The following is a 24520-nucleotide window of genomic DNA, read 5'->3' as shown; positions in this document are numbered from 1 at the left end:
ATCCAGTCCAAGAAGTCATTGTGGCCATGATAGTTGTTTCAGAGTGGGAGAATGGCTGGGGATGAGGACATGGAACTGAGAGAGACGTGTTGGAGGGGGAGAGTGGGGAACATGTAGATGGGATGGGGGTTAAGAGTTCACATGGTGCACGGCACAAAGCTACGGTATGAATAGCACTACGTCTCACACAGTCTCACCGAGACTACGGAGGGCCCTTTCTAATGTCCGTAGTCAAGACTATTTTCCAGCTCATTACATGTCACACTAGTTTGTCACGAGGACTGTGCACCAAGATCCATCGATGCATTCTCAAGACGTTGTTAGGTGGTGGGTGGGTGGGTGGAGGGTGTGTGGTACCCTATCCTGGAGGTGTTTGATAAATGAGACACTACCACGCAACCCCTCTCAACCTCCAACCACCATCCCCATCCCCAAGCTCCCTATACTACCCATGGTGAGATTCTGATTATCCTTTAAGGGCACTGTAATATAGTCTTCATAGTTAAGGCTGTGTGCCTACGCGGCACAGCAGAGAGGGGAAGGCTCTCCCCCCTGCCACTGATGAAAGGCAGAGAGGGTGAAAGGTTCACATCTGCACCAGTGCTTTAATCAACTTTACTGCAGACATGCAATAATGTAGAGCGGAGGATGGGAGACGGATTGTATCCCACCGCTGCCACCAACGCACCACACTCCTTCCCCACCCCATACCCCGTCTCTCTCACTGTAAGAGGGGTAAAATACCTCATGTAACAACGGCCAAGTATACAGCAGGGACCTCAGTGGAGAAGTTCTGGAACAGAGACAGACTCTGTGTTTTGACTAGTTACTCATGGTGATGTACGGAACGGAAGAGCCTCCCTGGGTAGTCAACAAAGGGGTTGAGTTGGATTTGATTTCACTAGCTGGTGCAAGTGATGTTCAGCCAATGAAATATGGATCGCATCCATGTGCCCTGTCACACCAGCCCTGGTGCCACATCAATGGGCCACTCCAGTTCTCATTTGGAGAAGTGCCAGTCTGATGTGCTGGAGCATACAAAGTTTCTCTTTCTTTATTCATTTGTCACTGTCACGCTGTAAAAATCCTTCAGGATCATTGGGGCTTTCATTTTAAACTAGATATGAGACAGGAATCGGAGACGCCTTTTTGTTGCATTAGAGAGTTGAAGCGCAGATCAGTGCAAATGTCACCAACAGTCACGGTCACGCTCTTACTCCTGCTTAATACATTAAAACAGGGCTGAATTTCCATCCACACTAAAGGTAACGTCCACTCTATGCCACCCAGCATATTTGAGCGATTTAGCTAAAGGCAAAAGAATGATTATGTGACAGCTCTCTGTGATGGTATTTATTGAGAATTTTGAGCTGAGAATTTTCCACAGTGTGTATTTGTGTGTGTCTTAAAGAGGGTTCTTGTGTGTGCACCGGAGAATGTGTGTGTTTGTGTGAAGAGTGTTTTATTACAGGTGTCTATTTATTGTATTTTAGAGGGTGTCTGGTTGCCCTACACTACACGACCAAGCGCTGCTGAAATATTTACCCAGCGGGGAAATTGTTACTTTGTCCAATGTCCCTGGATCAGTCATCTGACCCTCTGTGACCCTCCATTACTTCCTGTCAGCCTGATGTGATCGGGCCCTGGTGGCTCCTTTTGTCCTTTTCTTCTTCTTCTGTAGTATTTCATGCTTTCTGGCCTGATCAGCATTATTCTCCCTGTCCCTCTCCACCCCCCCCCTCCCCTCCCCCCATATATATATACCTACCTTGGTGAATGTGGAGTTTCTTTCATTAGAGCACGTAGAAATAGATGTTGTACAATCAGTCCATTTGGCTCTTTTCTTAGTAGACTTGAGAATGAAGGATGAAGTTAGTTAGTATATTGTAGATGTATTTCAGTGTACATTTTGAGGGCAGCTCTGAGTAGAACATTGTGAATTTATGGAAAGTATCATTTGTAAGTGATTCACATGGACATATACAGTGCCTTGCGAAAGTATTCGGCCCCCTTGAACTTTGCGACCTTTTGCCACATTTCAGGCTTCAAACATAAAGATATAAAACTGTATTTTTTTGTGAAGAATCAACAACAAGTGGGACACAATCATGAAGTGGAACAACATTTATTGGATATTTCAAACTTTTTTAACAAATCAAAAACTAAAAAATTGAGCGTGCAAAATTATTCAGCCCCTTTACTTTCAGTGCAGCAAACTCTCTCCAGAAGTTCAGTGAGGATCTCTGAATGATCCAATGTTGACCTAAATGACTAATGATGATAAATGCTTGTGTAATCAAGTCTCCGTATGAATGCACCTGCACTGTGATAGTCTCAGAGGTCCGTTAAAACCGCAGAGAGCATCATGAAGAACAAGGAACACACCAGGCAGGTCCGAGATACTGTGAAGAAGTTTAAAGCCGGATTTGGATACAAAAAGATTTCCCAAGCTTTAAACATCCCAAGGAGCACTGTGCAAGCGATAATATTGAAATGGAAGGAGTATCAGACCATTGCAAATCTACCAAGACCTGGCCGTCCCTCTAAACTTTCAGCTCATACAAGGAGAAGACTGATCAGAGATGCAGCCAAGAGGCCCATGATCACTCTGGATGAACTGCAGAGATCTACAGCTGAGGTGGGAGACTGAGGTGGGATTTATTAAAGATATCCATAAAAAGTGTTGTTTAAAGTTTGCCACAAGCCACCTGGGAGACACACCAAACATGTGGAAGAAGGTGCTCTGGTCAGATGAAACCAAAATTGAACTTTTTGGCAACAATGCAAAACGTTATGTTTGGCGTAAAAGCAACACAGCTCATCACCCTGAACACACCATCCCCACTGTCAAACATGGTGGTGGCAGCATCATGGTTTGGGCCTGCTTTTCTTCAGCAGGGACAGGGAAGATGGTTAAAATTGATGGGAAGATGGATGGAGCCAAATACAGGACCATTCTGGAAGAAAACCTGATGGAGTCTGCAAAAGACCTGAGACTGGGACGGAGATTTGTCTTCCAACAAGACAATGATCCAAACATAAAGCAAAATCTACAATGGAATGGTTCAAAAATAAACATATCCAGGTGTTAGAATGGCCAAGTCAAAGTCCGGACCTGAATCCAATCGAGAATCTGTGGAAAGAACTGAAAACTGCTGTTCACAAATGCTCTCCATCCAACCTCACTGAGCTCGAGCTGTTTTGCAAAGAGGAATGGGAAAAAATGTCAGTCTCTCGATGTGCAAAACTGATAGAGACATACCCCAAGCGACTTACAGCTGTAATCGCAGCAAAAGGTGGCGCTACAAAGTATTAACTTAAGGGGGCTGAATAATTTTGCACGCCCAATTTTTCAGTTTTTGATTTGTTAAAAAAGTTTGAAATATCCAATAAATGTCGTTCCACTTCATGATTGTGTCCCACTTGTTGTTGATTCTTCACAAAAAAATACAGTTTTATATCTTTATGTTTGAAGCCTGAAATGTGGCAAAAGGTCACAAAGTTCAAGGGGGCCGAATACTTTCGCAAGGCACTGTACATGTTCAATACGTAAAGTCTGATGAAGAGCATAAATGTATGTTTAACACTAGGACCTGGACTGGAATCACAAGTAAGCCTCTTTCCTAAGACCTTTTGATAAATAGAGAACATCTCAAGTTCTCTCCATAACACAAACCATAACACACACCATAACACAAACCATAACACAAACCATAACATAAACCATAACATAAACCATAACACAAACCATAACACAAACCATAACACAAACCATAACATAAACCATAACATAAACCATAACACAAACCATAACACACACCATAACACAAACAATAACATAAACCATAACACAAACAATAACACAAACCATAACATAAACCATAACACCAACAATAACACAAACAATAACACAAACCATAACATAAACCATAACACAAACCATAACATAAACCATAACACACACCATAACACACACCATAACACAAACCATAACACAAACCATAACACAAACCATAACACAAACCATAACATAAACCATAACATAAACCATAACACAAACCATAACACAAACCATAACACAAACCATAACATAAACCATAACATAAACCATAACACAAACCATAACACACACCATAACACAAACAATAACATAAACCATAACACAAACAATAACACAAACCATAACATAAACCATAACACCAACAATAACACAAACAATAACACAAACCATAACATAAACCATAACACAAACCATAACATAAACCATAACACACACCATAACACACACCATAACACAAACCATAACACAAACCATAACACAAACCATAACACAAACCATAACATAAACCATAACACAAACCATAACATAAACCATAACACACACCATAACACACACCATAACATAAACCATAACACAAACCATAACATAAACCATAACACACACCATAACACACACCATAACATAAACCATAACATAAACCATAACATAAACCATAACACACACCATAACACAAACCGTAACACAAACCATAACACAAACAATAACACAAACCATAACATAAACCATAACTCAAGCCATAACATAAACCATAACACAAACCATAACACAAGCCATAACATAAACCATAACACAAACCATAACACAAACCATAACACAAATCATAACACAAACCATAACACAAGCCATAACATAAACCATAACACAAACCATAACACAAATCATAACACAAACCATAACACAAACCATAACACAAATCATAACACAAATCATAACACACACCATAACATAAACCATAACACAAACCATAACACAAACCATAACATAAACCATAACACAAACCATAACATAAACCATAACACAAACCATAACACAAACAATAACACAAACCATAACACAAACCATAACATAAACCATAACACAAACCATAACATAAACCATAACACAAACCATAACACAAACCATAACACAAACCATAACACAAACCATAACACAAACCATAACACAAACCATAACACAAACCATAACACAAACAATAACATAAACCATAACACAAACCATAACACACACCATAACATAAACCATAACATAAACCATAACATAAACCATAACATAAACCATAACACAAACCATAACACAAACCATAACACAAACCATAACACAAACCATAACACCAACAATAACACAAACCATAACACAAACCATAACACAAACCATAACACAAACCATAACACCAACAATAACACAAACCATAACACAAACCATAACACAAACCATAACATAAACCATAACACAAACCATAACACAAACCATAACACAAACCATAACACAAACCATAACACAAACCATAACACCAACAATAACACAAACCATAACACAAACAATAACACAAACCATAACACAAACCATAACACAAACCATAACACAAACAATAACATAAACCATAACACAAACCATAACACACACCATAACACAAACCATAACATAAACCATAACACAAACCATAACATAAACCATAACACAAACCATAACACAAATCATAACACAAACCATAACACACACCATAACATAAACCATAACATAAACCATAACATAAACCATAACACAAGCCATAACACAAACTATAACACGAACTATAACACAAACCATAACACAAACTATAACACGAACTATAACACAAACCCCAAACTTTCTCTGAGGACACAGATCCTTGCTAAAGATTACGGTGTACTTAATTGACTCAATTATCCAGTCCAGTCAAAGTTTGTAAAGAAAAGTGTGGGCTGCCTGGATTTCTGTGGCATTAAGTCGTCATTGAGGGGGCAAACGGGCCCAGTGTATTTACTGCCAGAACTGTGTTTATCCGACCTGATGCCTCTAATGCGGGTATCAATCTCCACAATACATTCTCCCTCCAATATGGGTCGTGTCATCTCTGGTTAGTGGAGTCTCCTGATGAAATTGTCTAAAACTCCACCGATCAATCAAGCTAGTGCTGGATTGATTTTCTTTCATATTTTCTCATCTTCTCTTTTCTTCCTGCCCCTCTCCATTCGAAGGCCTCTGATGTTCCCTCAATGTAAGATGAATGTCGCGCAGAGGGCAAAATAACATCTGGGTTAGACCTGTTGACATCTATGAGACTGTCTCTCTACCCTTCATCTCTCTCTCTCTCTCTCTCTCTCTCTCTCTCTCTCTCAAAGACAAGCAAATATCACCTCAGTAGACACAGTACCTGTATTATCCTAACACCCTCCACATCCAATCCCCTATTATAACACAACACCAACTATTGAAACTGTAACTATGACCAGTAACTATCTGTAAATGTATTCCCCCTGACTTTGTATTGAAATAAGTGCTGTGTAGTGGTAATAAAAAGACTACCAGACAGACAGGCAGAAACAGACCAGCGTGGCCCCAGGTTCCCCCTCCATTGCCTGGTCTCAGCCAGGGGACGGCAGGGCCATCCACATCCCCGGGCCCCCGGGCCCATTTGTATGGGCTGCACGACTTTCCCCATAATGAAATATTCACAGGTCACTGGTTCCCTGAGAAATGATGGCGGTCAGTCAATTGCTTTTCAGCGAGTAATTTTCTCCCCCTTCAGACTGCCCTGCTTGTCATGTTGACAGTCATTAGCGCAGGAGGAAGGCTGGATCGAAGCGCAAGTGTGACACTTGTCAGACAGGAGCAGTGTTTATCTCCTCTACTGCTTTATTTCCCTTCAATCTTTTCTTCTTTTTCTTTCTATCTCTTCTCCTCTTCTCGCCTCTTTTTATCTGTTTTGTTAACGCTTGTGTCAAATTGTTGTTTTTTCCAGTCTGTCCTAGATTCTACCCCATCTATTACCATGTTGTGCTTTGTTCTTATTTTACACTATTTTGTAATGTATTTTTCTTACACCTGAAAGTCAGCAATAATCTGTTATTTGAGACGTTGAATTAAGCCTTAAATCTTCAGTACAGACCAGGCAGAATGTAATCCCTTTTAAGGTAATCAATCACTTTGAAAGAAACCCATCACAAGCCAATCAAAAGAGACACTTCAGATTTGGTGATTAGACCCTCAAAATTCACAGGAAAGTTTAGCCAAGGCTCTTTTTTCTTTATGACTCAGTCTGACCTTTGAAGATATTACCATCTGACGTGATGAATGGTCCAGGGAGGAGACACAGATTTTTCTTATTAAACAGCTGTGGTGGTGGAGGGAGATCGGCTAGCACTCCTTCCCTAATCCCCTTCTTCTTAAAGGGGGAGAGGGGGTTAAAAGGACATCAGGAATGACATAGTGTTAGAAATAATATGGGGCCCTCCACGGCGGAGGCACTACAGTGAGCTCGGCTGACCCAGAGGGAAACTCCAATTAGCAGGGAGTAATGGATAGCCCCTGTGGCTGGTGTCTGCAGGCGGGTAGAGCGCTGACCCTCGGCCTCGCCCCGCCGCAGCTACACTCTTTCCCCAGCATCACTCTCTCTCTCTCTCGCCCTGTGATAGATCTCAGAGCAGGCCTGGCGACACACACACACAAACCCCCCCCCCCCCCCCTCCCACACACACACACACACACACACACACACACACACACACACACACACACACAAACATAAACACCCACACATACACAAACACCCCCCCCCTCCCACACACACACACACACCACACACACACACACACACACACACACACACACACAAACACAAACACCCACCCACATACACATCCAGTGCCTTCAGAAAGTATTCATACCCCTTGATGTATTCCACATGTTCTTGTGTTACAGCCTGAATTCAAAATGGATTCAATAAGTTTCTTCCTACCCATCTACACACACCCCTTAATAATGACAAAGTGTTTTTAGACATTTTTGCAAATAAATTGAAAATGAAATACACACCCCTTGGTCAGTACTTTGTCGAAGCACCTTTGGCAGTGATTCTGTGAGTCTGTGAGTCTTTCTGGGTAAGTCTATAAGAGCTTTCCACACCTGGATTGTGCAACATTTTCCCATGATTATTTTTTCAAAATTCTTCAAGCTCTGTCAAATTGGTTGTTCATCATTGCTAGACAACCACTTTCAGGTCTTGCCATACATTTTCAAGTAGATTTCAGTCAAAACTGTAACTCGGCCATGCAGGAACATTCACAGTCTTCTTTGTGTGCAACTCTAGTGTAGATTTGACCCTGTATTTTAGGTTATTGTCCTGCTGAAAGGTGAATTAATCTCCCAGTGTCTGGTGGAAGCAGACTGAACCAGGTTTTCCTCTAAGATTTGCCTGTGCTTAGCTCCATTCCATTTATTTTGTATCCTGAAAAACTCCCCGGTCCTTAACTATTACAAGCATATCCATAACATGATGCAGCCACCACTATTTTAGAACATATGGAGAGTGGTACTCAGTAATATGTTATACTGGATTTGCCTCAAACATAACACTTTGTATTCAGGACAAAAAGTGAATTGCTTTGCCACATTTTTTGCAGTATCTCTTTAGTACTTTGTTGCAAACAGGATGCATGTTTTTGATTATTCTGTACAGGCTTCCTTCTTTTGACTCTGTCAGTTAGGTTAGTATTGTAGAGTAACTACAATGTTGTTGATCCATCCTCAGTTTTCTCCTATCACAGCCATTCAACACTGAAACTGTTTTAAAGTTACCATGGTGAAATCCCGATGTTCTTCCTCTCTGGACAGAGAAAGGATGCCTGTATATTTGTAGTGACTGGGTGTATTGATAAACAATCAACATTTTAAAGAATAGCTTCACCATGCTCAAAGGGTTATTCAGTGTCTACTTTTTATTTTACCCATCTAATGGACCAATCAGTGCCCTTCTTTGTGAGGCATTGGAAAAACCTCCCTGGTTTTAGTCTGTGTTTGAAATTCACTACTTGACTGAGGGACCTTAAAGATACTGTAATTGTATGTGTGGGGTACAGATATGAGGTAGTCATCCAACAATCATGTTAACACTATTATTGCACACAGAGTGAATCCATGCTACTTATTATGTGACTTGTTGAGCACATTTTTATTCCTGAACTTATTTAGGCTAGCCATAACAAAGGGGTTGAGTACTTACTGACTAAAGAAATGTCAGCTTTTCATTTTTAATTCATTTGTAACCATTTCGAAAAGCATAATTCCACTTTGACATTATGGGGTGTTGTGTGTTGGCCAGTGACAAAACATCTACATTGAATCAATTTTAAATTCAGGCTGTAACACAACAACATGTGAATAAAGGGATGTGAACACTTTCTGAAGGCACTGTACACACACATACACATAGACACAGTGTGTGTTTGTGTGTGTACTGGTCCACTAAGCTGTTTGCGTGGAACTGGAAGGGTATTAGGCAGTGTTTCCTCCAGGGAAGGCAAGTGAGCCTCATCCATGTGCCTCCTCAGGTCTGTGCCAATCAGCCCTGTGCCAATCAGCCCTGGGCCATGGCATGCTGATAAGAGCAGACGACGCTCTGGATCCCCAATGGAAGAGAGGGGACTGTGCTGTGACGTCCTCCCCCACTCCGTCTGATAAGCCTCTTCTCAAAGCACAGTCGGGAGAAAGCAGTGGGATCTGTGCAAGGATGGCTCTAAGAGAACCAGACTAGTATCTTTACATTAAAGGGAGAACATCAGGAAAAATCTTATCAAAAAGGTGGAGCAATTAAATGTAGGTTGTGATAGATGTTATTCGTGTTGGTGTTGAATCGTCACACCTTGCTGTAATGGAATGGTATCGAGGAGAAGGTGTTAGTACTAAATGGCATATGGTTAACCATGCCAGTGTCAATATGTCTGCAACATCAAATCAAAATCAAATCAAATTGTATTTGCCACATGCTTCGTAAACGACAGGGATAAAGTATCAATGAAATACTTACTTACGGGTCCGTTGACAACAATGCACAGTTAAAGATAAGATACAACGGAATAAAACATTTAAATAGTGAGGCGAGGAATGAATACGCAGTGAATAACAAATTACAATAATGAGTCAAATCAGTATGGCGTTATGCTGGGAGCACCATTACCAGGATGATGGACAGGGGTACGAGGTAATTGAGGTAGCTATGTAAATATACAGTGCCTTCAGAAGCATTCATACCCCTTGACTCATTCCACATTTTGTTGTGTTTAAGCCTGAATTCAAAATGGATACAATGGGGAGTTTTCTCACCCATCTACAGACAATATCCAATAATGACAACATGAAAACGTGTTTTTATACATTTTTGCACATTTATTGAAAATACAGAAATATCTAATTTACATAAGTATTCACACACCTGAGTCAATACATGTTAGAATCACCTTTTGCAATGATTACAGCTATGAGTATTTCTGGTAAAGTCTCTAAGAGCTTTGCACACTTGGATTGTACAACATTTGCCCTTTTTTTCAAGGAATTGGAAAGCCTCCCTGGTCTTTGTGGTTGAATCTGTGTTTGAAATTAATTGCTTGACTGCAGATAATTGTATGTGTGGGGTACAGAGATGAAATATTTAGCCTCGCCATCACAAAGTTTTTTTAAATGTCTAAAAACATAATTCATCTTTGAGATTATGAGGTATTGTGTGTAGATCAGTGACACAAAATCTATATTTGAACCATTTTAAATTCCTGCTGTAACACAGGGTTTCCCTCGGTCCTCGGAACCCCAAGGGGTGCATGTTTGTTTGTTTGCCCTAGCACTACACAGCTGATTCAAGTAGTCAACTAATCATCAAGCTTTGATTATTTGAATCAGCTGTGTAGTGTTAGGGCAAAAACCAAAACCCCTTGAGGTCCCGAGGACTGAGTTTGGGGAAACGCTGCTCTAACACAACAAAATGTGGAACAATTCAAGGGGCGTGAACACTTTCTGAAGGCACTGTATGTAGGGGTAAAGTGACTGGGCAACAGGAAAGATAATAGACAGAAGCAGTGTATGTGGTGAGTGTGAAAGTATGCATGTGTGTGCATTTTTGTGTGTGTGTGTGTGTGTGTGTGTGTGTGTGTGTGTGTGTGCAATGAAGTAAAGTATTTAAGTAAAAAAAAATTGGGATATCTGTACTTTACTTTCCTCTTTCTATTTCCGCCAACGTTTCCCTTTACTCCACTACATTCCTAAAGAAGATGATGTACTTTTTACTCCATTCATTTTCCCTGACACTCAAAAGTGCTTGTTCCGTATGGACAGGAAAATGGTCCAATTCACACACTTATCAAGAGAACATCTCCGGTCATCCCTACTGTGTCTGATCTGGCGGACACACTAAACACAAATGTAAAATATGAGTTGGAGTGTTGGAGTGTTGGAGTGTTGGAGTGTTGGAGAGTTGGAGTGTTGGAGAGTTGGAGTGTTGGAGTGTTGGAGTGTTGGAGTGTTGGAGTGTGCTCCTGGCTAGCCGTCAATAAAAAAACAAAGAAAACGCTGCTGTCTGGTTTGCTTAATACAAGGAATATTAAATTATTTATACTTTTACTTTTGGTACTTAAGTATATTTTAGCAATTCCATTTACTTTTGATACTCAAGTATATTTAAAACCAAATACTTTTTGACTTTTACTCATGTAGTATTTTACTTTACTTTCACTCAAGTATTGAGTACTTTTTCCACCACTGTATATATGTGTGTTGCGGTGTCAGTGTAAAAATGTGTGAGTGTGAGGGTAGAGTCCAGTGTGTGTACAAGAGAGTTAGTGTGAGGGTAGAGTCCAGTGTGGGTGTACAAGAGAGTTAGTGTGAGGGTAGAGTCCAGTGTGGGTGTACAAGAGAGTTAGTGTGAGGGTAGAGTCCAGTGTGGGTGTACAAGAGAGTTAGTGTGAGGGTAGAGTCCAGTGTGTGTACAAGAGAGTTAGTGTGAGGGTAGAGTCCAGTGTGGGTGTACAAGAGAGTTAGTGTGAGGGTAGAGTCCAGTGTGTGTACAAGAGAGTTAGTGTGAGGGTAGAGTCCAGTGTGGGTGTACAAGAGAGTTAGTGTGAGGGTAGAGTCCAGTGTGGGTGTACAAGAGAGTTAGTGTGAGGGTAGAGTCCAGTGTGTGTACAAGAGAGTTAGTGTGAGGGTAGAGTCCAGTGTGGGTGTACAAGAGAGTTAGTGTGAGGGTAGAGTCCAGTGTGGGTGTACAAGAGAGTTAGTGTGAGGGTAGAGTCCAGTGTGGGTGTACAAGAGAGTTAGTGTGAGGGTAGAGTCCAGTGTGTGTACAAGAGAGTTAGTGTGAGGGTAGAGTCCAGTGTGGGTGTACAAGAGAGTTAGTGTGAGGGTAGAGTCCAGTGTGGGTGTACAAGAGAGTTAGTGTGAGGGTAGAGTCCAGTGTGGGTGTACAAGAGAGTTAGTGCAAAAAAAGGGTAAATGCAGGTAGTCCTGGTAGCCATTTGATTAGCTATTTAGTGGTCTTGTTTAGCAGTCCAATGGCTTGGGGGTAGAAGCTGTTCTGGGTCCCATTGGTTCCAGACTTGGGGCACTGGTACCACTTATCATACAGTAGCAGAGAGAACAGTCTATGGCTTGTGTGGCTGGAGTCTTTGACAATTCTTTGGGACGTCCTCTGACACCGCCTGGTGAGAGGTTCTAGATGGCAGGGAGCTCGGTCCCAGTGATGTAGTGGGCCGTACTCACCACCCTCTGTAGCGCTTTGCTGTCTGGTGCCTTGCAGTTGCCATACCAAGTGGTGATGTAGCCAGTCAACATGCTCTTAATGCATTGGAGGATATGAGGGTCCTTGCCAGATCTTGTCGTGCCCTCTTCACAACTGTGTGGGTGTGTGTGGACATTGTAATTCCTTAGTGATGTGGAGCTCTCGACCCTCTCCACTACAGCCCAAATGATGTGGATGGGGGTGTGCTCGCCCCTCCGTTTCCTGTGAGCCACGATCAGCTCCTTTGTCTTGCTGACGTTGAGAGAGATGTTGTTTTCCTGGCACCACACTGCCAGGTCTCTGATCTCCTCCCTATGTTTTTTTATGTTATTTTTATTGAACCTTTAACTAGGCGTGGCAGATCAAATTCTTATTTACATTGACAGCCTACCCCGGCCAAATCCGGACGATTCTGGGACAATTGTGCGCCACCCTATGGGACTCTCAATCATGGCCGGTTGTGATACAGCCTGGAATCAAACCAGGGTGTCTGTAGTGACGCCTCAAGCACTGAGATGCGGTGCCTTAGACCGCTGCGCCACTCGGGAGCCCAAATGACTGCCTCATCACTTACTGGAATGAGAATGTCCCACAATTCACCTCTTATGGAGAGGCTCTCTCTTCCTCCTGTGGCCGCATTACCCATGATGCCCCACAGCGGATGAGGGAGGGATATGCTGGAGGCGTCGCTGCTCTGCTCTGCTAACCACTCTGCCAGAACACTGCACTAATTGATGAATAGAGATTGCATTCTCTCTCCTGCTCTCCATCAAACTTTTTTTAAGGCACCGGTGGGCACTTCTTTATAAAGTTCAGTTCTAAACGTAGCAAAACAAAAAAAACAGCCTTAATCAGTGAGCAGTGTTGTTTGAAAGAGAGTTTTGATCTGTCTGGTGTAATTTGGAAAAATATACACTTATCGTATCAAGAATCTAAGCCATTTCACTATTTTTACCATAATGGGCTTTTTATCAGATTTGTGCCCTGGTTCTGTTACTGAGAAACTTGGGGCCAGCTGTGTATCACCATTACAGCTTGTGTCAACATGTATACGTTGCATTACATCAATCTTGCACTCAGCAGGAGCGGACAGAGCTATTATGTTAAAAGCCCATTTGCCTGACATATTCTTACTGAAGATGGCCTCTCACAGGGGAGGGGTCTGATCTGGTGAATATTGATAGGTTCATTGATTGATTAATGGTCTCGGGTGATTTATTGATTGATTTCGCTTCCAAATGAGCTGCGAGAGAGAGGTGAGCCCAGAGGAAAACAAACCACATTCTCCTTCAAGCTCTGGCTTTACATAATGACACAACACTGATTTATTTTGGGTACTGCTGCTGTTTTCATTAGGATGTGGTGTGGAGTTGTTTTTGGAGTCCATTTTCAACTGAAATATACAAGAAGTGTTATCGACTGAAATCACGGGAAACAAAATACATGATTAAAGGACGTTTTCCCCTCACCTGACTGAACAAAATGCATCACCTATCTACTGGTTTTAGGAAGACTTGTGGGGCGTTGTTGGGTAGTTAGAAGTGCATGGACTGTGTATGGGGGAGTGGGATGTGTAGATTAATGCAGTGGAAAGCCATCCTTCAAAGTGCTCAGAATAATTAGAGTCAGGCCTCCAACAGAATGGCCATGTCACTGGAGGAAATGGTCTTTTTATTTACTGTGGCGGCTCTTCTCTCGACCTCTTCCTCCCTCTCTCACTTTCACTCCCTCTCTCTCCCGTTCTCCCTCTCTCTGTCTCTCCCTGGAATCCATATAGCATATAGAGTTATAATTCAGGGACGGAGAGATTCAGAGTGTCTTTAAAGGTGCTGTCACTGCGCTGGATGCATTTCTCAGATTTGTATCTCTGTACGATTGTGTGTGTGTGTGGTGTGGGCGCGTGCATTTGTATTCACAATGGGCATTTGTATTCAGGAGCTGATCTGAGTTTGTGTAGGTGTGCATGTACTGGATGTTAATGTTAATGTACTTTATTATCATGTGTGTGAGGGTTAATGTGTGGGTGTGTGTACACGCACAGTGTGGGTGTGATAGTGTGCGTGCAATGCAATTGTGTGCGTGAACGCATACTTGTCTGTGTGTCTGTGTGCGTGTGTGTGTGAAGGCATTTTCCATATTAGAGGTGGTGAAAGGGGGAGAAACGCCATTGATAAATTGATCACAGTGAAATTGTGGAGTATTGAGACATGTTCTAAATCCCACCCCCTTCGGTCGGCCTCCCTCCCACACACACAATGCACCCGCTACGGCTCTGCTCTGCTCTGCTCCAGCATCAATTACTGTGGATTGCGTGGTTGACAGAGTGTAAACCAGGTGCCAGCCCTCAATCCAATTAAAGAGATTTAATTGGGGAAAATAAATGGAGTGTGTCCGGGAAGTGCCAGGTTACCCACACTAAATAGATTTTTTCCTTCTTTTTGAAAAGTAAGGTATTGTTTATGAAAGACTGAATTGAATCTAATAAAAGCTAGGGGCAATTGGGCTATTGCTTTTCTCCACACTGCCTCGACTTCCTCCACAGGTCACTAATGCAAACAATCCAATCTCCACTCTCTGAAAGGTGTACTGGGCTCTCTAAACAGGATTATTATCTAAAATGGCCCATCAGGTGATTCGGCCATACACTGCCAGGTTTCAGATGGTGATTGTAATTCCCCTTTGCCAGCCTTTTAGGGATGGATCACTTTAGGAGTGTTTGTAACTTTTAAACAACACCTTTAAAACAACACCCGACAGATGAGGAAGGCCAACAGGCCCCTTGTCTGTTTTAAATAGCATTATTACTCTGACTACTTCTGTAACCATTACGAATGGGGGTGTTTTTTCTCTGTATAACATGAGAATCCTCTGTGGTTACCAGTGTAGTAGTGGGTGTAGTTGTAGCTTGACACTGTGAGTGTGAAGGAGACTGAAGCACCAGCAGCAGCCACAGCTCCATGCAGGAGTTAGCCCAGATAAAGAGAGGTGTTTAAAGCGGTCAGGTAGCACCACGCCGTGCAGTGGTCTCTGCTCCTCCTCCGTGTCTCTCTCCCCCAATCTGTCCCAGGGGAGGGGGGGGGGGGGGGGGGGGTGAAATGAGGAGCAGCAGAGAGGCAGAGCCTAATTCTAGTCTTGGTCTTCTGTTCACGGGATAGGGATGAATAATTCAGGATTGTTAGCTGTCTGCTGCTAACCCATCTACAATGAAACAGTCTTACTGCACATCAATGATTGAGCAGACACCCGGTTCCCTCCCCCTTTAGAGGGAATCATATGGAGCTGACTCCTCTTCACTAGCTCCCTCCACTACTTCCCTATAATTGGAAAGAGAAAAAGCAGGAATGCTGTATCAGGGATCTGGCAGAGCGGTATAGGCATTTAAACAGCCATTCAGCAATGTCAACCTGCAGACGTGTGTCTGGGGAGTGCACCCACTAGTTAGCCCCGAAGAGGGGAGAGAATTTGGGACAAAAGACGTGACAGAGTTTTCAGCAGACACATTTCCTGAGTTGGAAAAACTGTCTCTATCTGCGGCCTATTAAAGAGTGAAATACATATGTATCTGGAGTGGAAGAGCTCTCCGATGTGAGCGTCTCCGATGTGTCTGTCTGTAATAGGACCATCCTCGGTTTCCCTGATTTGAACCCCTCTTAAAATCCCTTCCAGCCTCCTCTGCGTCTCCATCTCCGTTCTCTCCTTCCCTCGCTCCTCCCCTCCCCGCTGTATCACACACTACTTCTGCACCACGCTCACCTCTTCCCCTTTTTCAACATCAGACGAGCAAATCAGCAGACAAGCGATGGTACAAGTTTTCCCAAGCTTTCAAGAATTACCACCATTTCATCACATATAATCACAGTTAATAACCCTTCTCATTAAGGAGACGAGGATCACGGGTCATTAATATTGTTAATATCTTCTCTCCTTTTCTCCCATCGCCGAGTGCCAGAGGGGCTGGAAACAAAAGGAGGACTAAAAAAGAGCTTAGGACGACAGTGATTAACCGATTGGGGTAGATGGACTGTGATGAATCAAAGTTATCTCTCAAATCTTAATAACTGGAATTAGCTGCTGATTAGATGAGCTTGGGCTACAGCAGGGAGTAGTAGGCATGTTCACTTCAAAGAATATGGCCCATGTAAATCTGTCCCTCCCCTCCCCGTGCCCTCCTCCGCAGAGCAAAGATAAACCCACCGAGCCAAAGGGAAACCAAAGAGAAGGATTACAAAGGGAGGAAGAATAGAGCTGAGAAAAGGAAGACAAGAGTTAGACAGTGTAAATGGTGCCTTTTACCTGTTTGCTCCCTGGTATTAGGATATTTTTATTTCTGTGTTTGCTCTCCCCCCTCTCTCTCTATCTCTCTCTACAGTAGGAGGGGTCAGTGTCTCAGTGACAGGGTCATGATGAGAGCGACTCTGTCTCATTTGCATATGTTTGCCATTGTCACAGCGGTCAACGAATGTCATGTTAAGATTCCTGCATGTTTAAGCACTGACATTTGTCCCTCATGAGGCAGTCTGGCCTCTTATCATAACCCTCAAAGAGAGACCACATCACAATGGCACACAGCTGGTTCCTAACCAAATGTTGGTGTCACTTCAACAGTGTTGAATTACAGTAGAAAAATACTCATTTGCCAGCTAAATTAGATTTGGTGTAGATCAGTGGATCGGCACGGTACGAGAATTGATTCACACGTGTATGACCAGAATCAAAAGAATGTCCCTGATCAACTGTTCAATCATCAATTTTCATTTCAGATAGGTCTTTATCTCCGTGACCAATAGCAATTTCTAGAAATTGAAGAGTCTTGTCAATTTAGAATATGTGTAATAAAAGTATACCAATATCAATCTGTTCATGTCATTTGATACATGAGAAGGACAATTGAGAGGGGGAAAAGGCTATCGTGTATCGGGCTGAGATTTACTGTAGTACATTTGATCCGGTCAAAAGCAACGCTTGTGGGCTTAGTTGATTTTAAAAACGACACACAGCCCACATGTCTATTTAAATTTCGACAACAAGTCTGGAATAATTAGTCCCTGATGTAAATGTCTGTTACGCAACAAAAAGGCAACAACATTGAAAGAGGCAATTATCTGCTTTTATGGTGTGGGGAAAACATGGCGGGTCTGATCATCTGTAAATGATAGTTGTTTTTAAAGATCCTGTTGGTTTATTAGGAGCTTTTTAATGCGCCGTTCTCCAGCCCCAGACAGATCAGACCCATGCATGGCTGCCACAGCAGGCGGGTGGCTGAGGAGGAGACGGACAGGTTCATTACATGTCACAGGAGTTCAAAGTGATCCTCTGTCTGCTCTGTTTATTAAGTGGCGCTCCAGTCGTCTCTGAGGTATAGTAACACTTGCTAGTCGTAGCACAGCAGACGCTAAGAGCAGTCCCATCTCGATCAGCACAGGCTGAGGCTCAGTGTGTGGTGTTGTGCAGTGTGGCAGCAATGTAATAAAGAAATCAACAAGGGATAGAGGGAAATGAACTCTCCCTTTAATACCCTGTCCAAGGATGAAGCCGCGTTCACATGCTAGTTGAAACTAGGAAACTCTGAAATTTCCGACTTGCTTACTGGTTGCAAGTTCTACACCTGCTACGTTCAATTTCTGAGTTTCCTAGTTCTGTCTAGTGCGTGAACACACCATGAATCACAAATAAATGCACCAAAATAATTAGGAAAAATCATGTTAGAAGGAATGAAACATATGGGGCGGCAGGGTAGCCTGGTGGTTAGAGCGTTGGACTAGTCACCGGAAGGTTGCAAGTTCAAACCCCCGAGCTGACAAGGTACAAATCTGTCGTTCTGCCCCTGAACAGGCAGTTAACCCACTGTTCCTAGGCCGTCATTGAAAATAAGAATTTGGTCGTAACTGACTTGCCTAGTTAAATAAAGGTAAAAATTTGACATGTGTAAACGATTAAGGCTCCTGAAGAAAAAATAAATAGAACAGAGTGCAAAAAATCTCAATTCACTCTGGGGGGCCGAGTGTAGATGCAGTATTTAACTTCATGGATAGATTCTTCCACAAATGAGGTGGAAAAATGAGAGATGAGAGTTGGCAAGAGAGGAAATGTGAAGGAAAATAATAAGGCTGTACCTAGCCTATTTGGAATCCCAAACCGCTGAAGAGTGGTATGGAAGAACACTGGGAGTAGCTAGGGGGATGCAAAAGCTTTTCTCAGGTGCTTCAAATCTGCATTAAATTGGGACACTGCATTTCAACCTCTCCATGCTCTCTCCCCTCTGTCTCTCCCAAAGTTTCACTGTAATTGGAAGACAATGAGGGGAAAAGCCAGCCGGTGCGCCCGGAAATCTGCTTTATCATGAGAAACCCAACTGGAGGATTTGTTTTGTTGTTGTTGTTTACCTCTGCCTCCGAGTTGGGCTTTTCAGACTCACCTTGAATGGTTGGCAGGTGGTTGTAATTAACAGGCTCTCCCTGGCTGGCTGCAGCCTCTGGTGAGATGCTAGCGCTGCTAACGCTAACGCAGTGTTGGAGCACGATCATATGGCATGCCTAATTAAAATGGACCTAGCTAGACTCAAGCTGTATTTGTGTGTGCCTGTTAAGACAAAACTAATGCCAGTTGCTGAATGTTCAAAATCATCCCAGGCCTGCCTCACTGGCCTGCCTGCTTTTTCTGCATGTCTGTTTGTTGGGGTTCAATTAGCTGGGCGTTAGTAGCGGGGGTGAAAACAACAAGGTTGCTTTTATGTGCCTGGCTGGCTGAAAGTCCTCGCTGTGTTTTGTGTGTGTTGCATGCTCTACGTTGGCCACTGTTGAGCTACGTGACACTCTCCATTTGTCCCCACTCTGTTTTCTGCTGCAATGGCCCAACGGGATTTGTCACAAGTTTGCCTTCCTCTCAGTGAGGGAGTCATTAAAGTGAGATGAGTGCTTCTCTTCTCTATGTCTTGGAGCTGTGCTGTCGCTATAAAACACTCCACACTCTTTCCCTTCCTCTCCTTTGGACTCACTGCACTGGATAGGTTCTGTAAACTTGAGCCATTTTAAAGGGTTCCTGTCAACATGCCAGTTCAGTAACTAATGTAGACTACAGTACACACATATATGCTGAATTACCCAGAAATGAACACGATATTCAGCTGGTGTTCTTGTAGCTCAACATCTCATCATCTAATATTGTAACAAGTCTGATGTTGGATCTGGTGACAGATGAACCTGTGTGGTAGAGACCTTTCAAGGTCTTCCAGTCCCTAACAAATGAGTCTTTATTAGTACTATTAGTACTTTATTAGTAGTATTAGTATTAGTCTTTATTAGTACTCCATTTGGGGATGGGTGGTAGGGTTTGCGGGGAATAATAAAGGTATATTCTAAAAAAAAGTGTGTATATGTATGTATATACAGTGCCTTGCGAAAGTATTCGGCCCCCTTGAACTTTGCGACCTTTTGCCACATTTCAGGCTTCAAACATAAAGATATAAAACTGTATTTTTTTGTGAAGAATCAACAACAAGTGGGACACAATCATGAAGTGGAACGACATTTATTGGATATTTCAAACTTTTTTAACAAATCAAAAACTGAAAAATTGGGCGTGCAAAATTATTCAGCCCCTTTACTTTCAGTGCAGCAAACTCTCTCCAGAAGTTCAGTGAGGATCTCTGAATGATCCAATGTTGACCTAAATGACTAATGATGATAAATACAATCCACCTGTGTGTAATCAAGTCTCCGTATAAATGCACCTCCACTGTGATAGTCTCAGAGGTCCGTTAAAAGCGCAGAGAGCATCATGAAGAACAAGGAACACGCCAGGCAGGTCCGAGATACTGTTGTGAAGAAGTTTAAAGCCGGATTTGGATACAAAAATATTTCCCAAGCTTTAAACATCCCAAGGAGCACTGTGCAAGCGATAATATTGAAATGGAAGGAGTATCAGACCACTGCAAATCTACCAAGACCTGGCCGTCCCTCTAAACTTTCAGCTCATACAAGGAGAAGACTGATCAGAGATGCAGCCAAGAGGCCCATGATCACTCTGGATGAACTGCAGAGATCTACAGCTGAGGTGGGAGACTCTGTCCATAGGACAACAATCAGTCAGTCGTATATTGCACAAATCTGGCCTTTATGGAAGAGTGGCAAGAAGAAAGCCATTTCTTAAAGATATCCATAAAAAGTGTCGTTTAAAGTTTGCCACAAGCCACCTGGGAGACACACCAAACATGTGGAAGAAGGTGCTCTGGTCAGATGAAACCAAAATTGAACTTTTTGGCAACAATGCAAAACGTTATGTTTGGCGTAAAAGCAACACAGCTGAACACACCATCTCCACTGTCAAACATGGTGGTGGCAGCATCATGGTTTGGGCCTGCTTTTCTTCAGCAGGGACAGGGAAGATGGTTAAAATTGATGGGAAGATGGATGGAGCCAAATACAGGACCATTCTGGAAGAAAACCTGATGGAGTCTGCAAGGGGGCTGAATAATTTTGGACACCCAATTTTTCAGTTTTTGATTTGTTAAAAAAGTTTGAAATATCCAATAAATGTCGTTCCACTTCATGATTGTGTCCCACTTGTTGTTGATTCTTCACAAAAAAATACAGTTTTATATCTTTATGTTTGAAGCCTGAAATGTGGCAAAAGGTCGCAAAGTTCAAGGGGGCCGAATACTGTATTACTGCACTGTATATATATTTACCCCAAAAATATATAAGGGACTGGAAATGATGCAGACAATTACATTGATGGAAGCAACAATCTATCTGCAAAATTAAAGCTGATCCACCCCCTAAAAAACAAGACAAAACACAAGTCTGAGTGGCTGACTCGGTGTGTCTAAGTGAAAGCCATAACGCTGCCCACTCCATCACACGTCCATAGCTGATACCATCAATGGCTACCATTTGAGTGATTTCCCCCTGGATTCAATGCAACCCAATTAGTCACCTACTGTCTTTAGCCTTAGCTTTACCCTCTGACCTCCCATGCACAGTACAGGAACTGACACCACTCTGCTGATATGAGTTCTCCCCAGCTACTGTATATGCTCAGCCCTTCTCTGCCTTGCCTACCTCAGAGAGCAAGTTCCCAGCAGCTTTACTGAAGAGGATGAGAGATTGTTGGCCACTGGCCAAGAACTCTACCCACGGTATCCATGGAGATGAAATGGAGCTTCCGTCATCAAAAGAGCTAACACCAGTTAGCAGTTACAGTAGCATCACTCTCCACCTGTCCATTGCCCTGTGTTTCTCTCTAGACGAGCAGGTCTGGAAGTCCAAGCCATTTGGGCCTGCCCAACCTCCTCGCCCCCCTGCACCTTAGACAGGGCTGCCTAATGCTGACTGTAAAAACAAAAACCCTGCTACCAAAAGTGATTTTGTTAAGTAAGGGTTTCAATCCAATTTTACACTGGGAGAGTGCTTAACATTAAAGAGAGTGTTTTTTGTTGTGCTCTTCTGTAGTAGAGGTTGAGGGGTAAAGGAGAGAGAGACAGAGAGAGAGAGAGAGAGGTGGGAGTAAGAGATAGCGTGAGCGAGAGAGAGATAGGAGATCGATACAGACTGGGCGTTCTGTCTGGATTCCTGTATTCCCCCTGGTCCTGTCAATGGAGGAGGGGTTTAGCTAACTCCCACCGTCTGGCCTTGTGCGGGGGCGCTGAATTACCACGGTGGGACCTGCTCGTCCATCGTTAACACGCCTGCAGGTGTACGAACGCCGCCTGCCGCCCGGGGCCTCATAACACCACACAAACGACTAGGAGCAGTTTCTCTCCGGCCATAACTTAACATCTCCCCGTCAGAGCCGTGAGAGATGGGAGAGATGGGAACTGCAACCTGCCTCTGGAAGCTTTATGGTTGATATGGTGTGGGGGTTTTCATCAGGCACTGTGGATTATCACCAGCTAAAAGGATGTGCGGTCACAGCGGGACCAACGCTGCTGATTTGCATGGGCCCTTTTTTCTCTTCTAGTTCATTTCCAGTTGAATAACTTGTTTGTCACATACATCAGAGAGAAGGGGAAGATCATACAAGAGCCAGAGTTACTTTGTGTTTCACTAATGAGCCCCCTTCTCTACTCACACCCATAGACCCCCACTCCTTGCTTTTGGTTTGCTGCCCTTTGAAACAGTGCTGTGGTGCTGTATAGTGCAGTACAACACTTTGTTGCTGCATCTCTCTCTACCTCTCTCTCTCTCTCTCTCTCTTTCGCTCTCCTTCCCAGCTCCAGGCTGTTACCAAGCGTTGTGTGTCACATGGCTTTGTTTCAGTTCCATGTCCTTGTTTTATGCTCCAAGAACAATAGGCGTGACACAAGTGCTCTGCTCTGTGCCTCGCCATGTCTAACAGAATCCTCTAATGTAGCCTTGATCTCCCATATGGTGTGAAAACTGTTTCTCATACATGCCTTGTTGTCATCTGGACTGATGTTATACCACTTGAACCGGTTCATGGGGAAACTATGTGAAAGGTCTCAGCTGCTGCTGTGCCATCAGAAGCTTCCGTTTTTAGGTAGCTAACCAGCCCCCTTCCTTGAAGTGGGTGCTTAAAAGTTTAAAATTGCCGACATCAAGAGTCGACTTGAATAAGGATGCCCTGCAATGCAAGTGGGTTATATAACACCATGACTAGAGGGAGATGAAAAGTAGAGCACAGGGGGAGAGATTTAAAAAGTTTCAGCACGAAGAGGGAGGGAAGAAAGAGACGGGGGGAGCGAGAGGGGAGGTAAGGAGAGAGAGATTTAGGTAGGCAGGGTAGGTGAGGTCACGGAGGTGTTGAGGGCCCAGGCCTTGAGACTGTGGCCTCTCTTGAAGCTGGTCAATCCTCCTCATCTCTCGCTGAAGGGCCTTTCTTTTTTCATTTAGATAATGGAGGCATTTCCTTAACTGGCTTGGACTGGCTTGGACTGTGGTTTGTTTGGCAACATGTCAGTGTATCATTGTTTCCAAAATATTTACAGCGCTGGGCGCTATGCTGCACGGCTCCCCTCCCTCATTAAAGCACATGCCTCCTCTCCTCCTCCAGCCCAACTAGCTACGGCTGTCTGTGGAAGCCTGCAACATAGAGCCCAAACAGCAATGCACACAAGTGAGAAAAAAGGAATAAAAAGCATTTATCTCTCCTCTCTCCGTCCCTAGCCAGTTAAGGCTTGGAAGAGACAGAAACTTCTCTATCTGTTTACTGTTATTGTTTTTCCCCTTACCCATAAGCCTCTTTGTCTTCTCTTATCGGAGGAGATATGCGTTCAGCTCTTGTGATCTGTATCTTCAAATTTGATTGGGGATATTTGGTGGGAATGTGTTATTGGATTCTGCCGGTATTGTCTCACCTTTTTTAAAACACAGTTGTTGGGGTTTTAATGTAGAGGTGTGGTATTTGTTCCAGCAGGGCTCAGTGTGGTAGAACAATAAGACATGCTCTCCTCTAGTCCTACCATTGCTTTGCTTAACAATGTGCACCAGCCAGAAAAGTCCATTAATTCAACAGCTCATCATCTTAAGCGCCCACACGAGAGAAAGGGTTTGCAAAGTGCCTGCCACGTCTCTACCAGCCATCTGTCACTTAAGTCACTCAGGAGCACAGAGACAGAACAAGACGAGTAGGACAGAATGAAAAAGGGATATGAGTGAGGGAGGGGGTGAGGACAGGACAGATATATCACGTAAGATGCAGGTAGTAGGTGTTCAAAGCAGAAAAGTGGAACACAGAAAGGAATCGGCTGCTCCTATAACCAACCTGTCATTTGAATCAAAGGCTCTAATCAAAATTGTATCAATTAATTGATCTTTCCTCTTACGCTTTGCCATGAGTGCAATTGAGTTTCCTCCTCGCTCCTGCCCCACCACCAGAGAGCCGTGCTCTACACACCATAAACTATGTTCATTAATAATGATCAAGGAATCCTCTAATCTGGG

General features: G+C 43.1%; 1 protein-coding gene across 13 annotated transcripts in view; it reads left to right on the top strand.

Annotated features, from left to right (window-relative positions):
* The window catches only part of LOC110538551 (RNA binding protein fox-1 homolog 3), a 412967-nt gene that overhangs the window by 333106 nt on the left and 55341 nt on the right, over positions 1 to 24520 (top strand). The window lies entirely within an intron of this gene.

This window comes from Oncorhynchus mykiss, chromosome 12, assembly GCF_057628025.1.
Source record: "Oncorhynchus mykiss isolate SJ-2025 chromosome 12, ASM5762802v1, whole genome shotgun sequence".
NCBI lineage: Eukaryota > Metazoa > Chordata > Actinopteri > Salmoniformes > Salmonidae > Oncorhynchus > Oncorhynchus mykiss.
The sequence above is the reverse complement of the archived record's forward strand: the minus strand, read 5'-3'. Positions and strand labels throughout refer to the sequence as shown.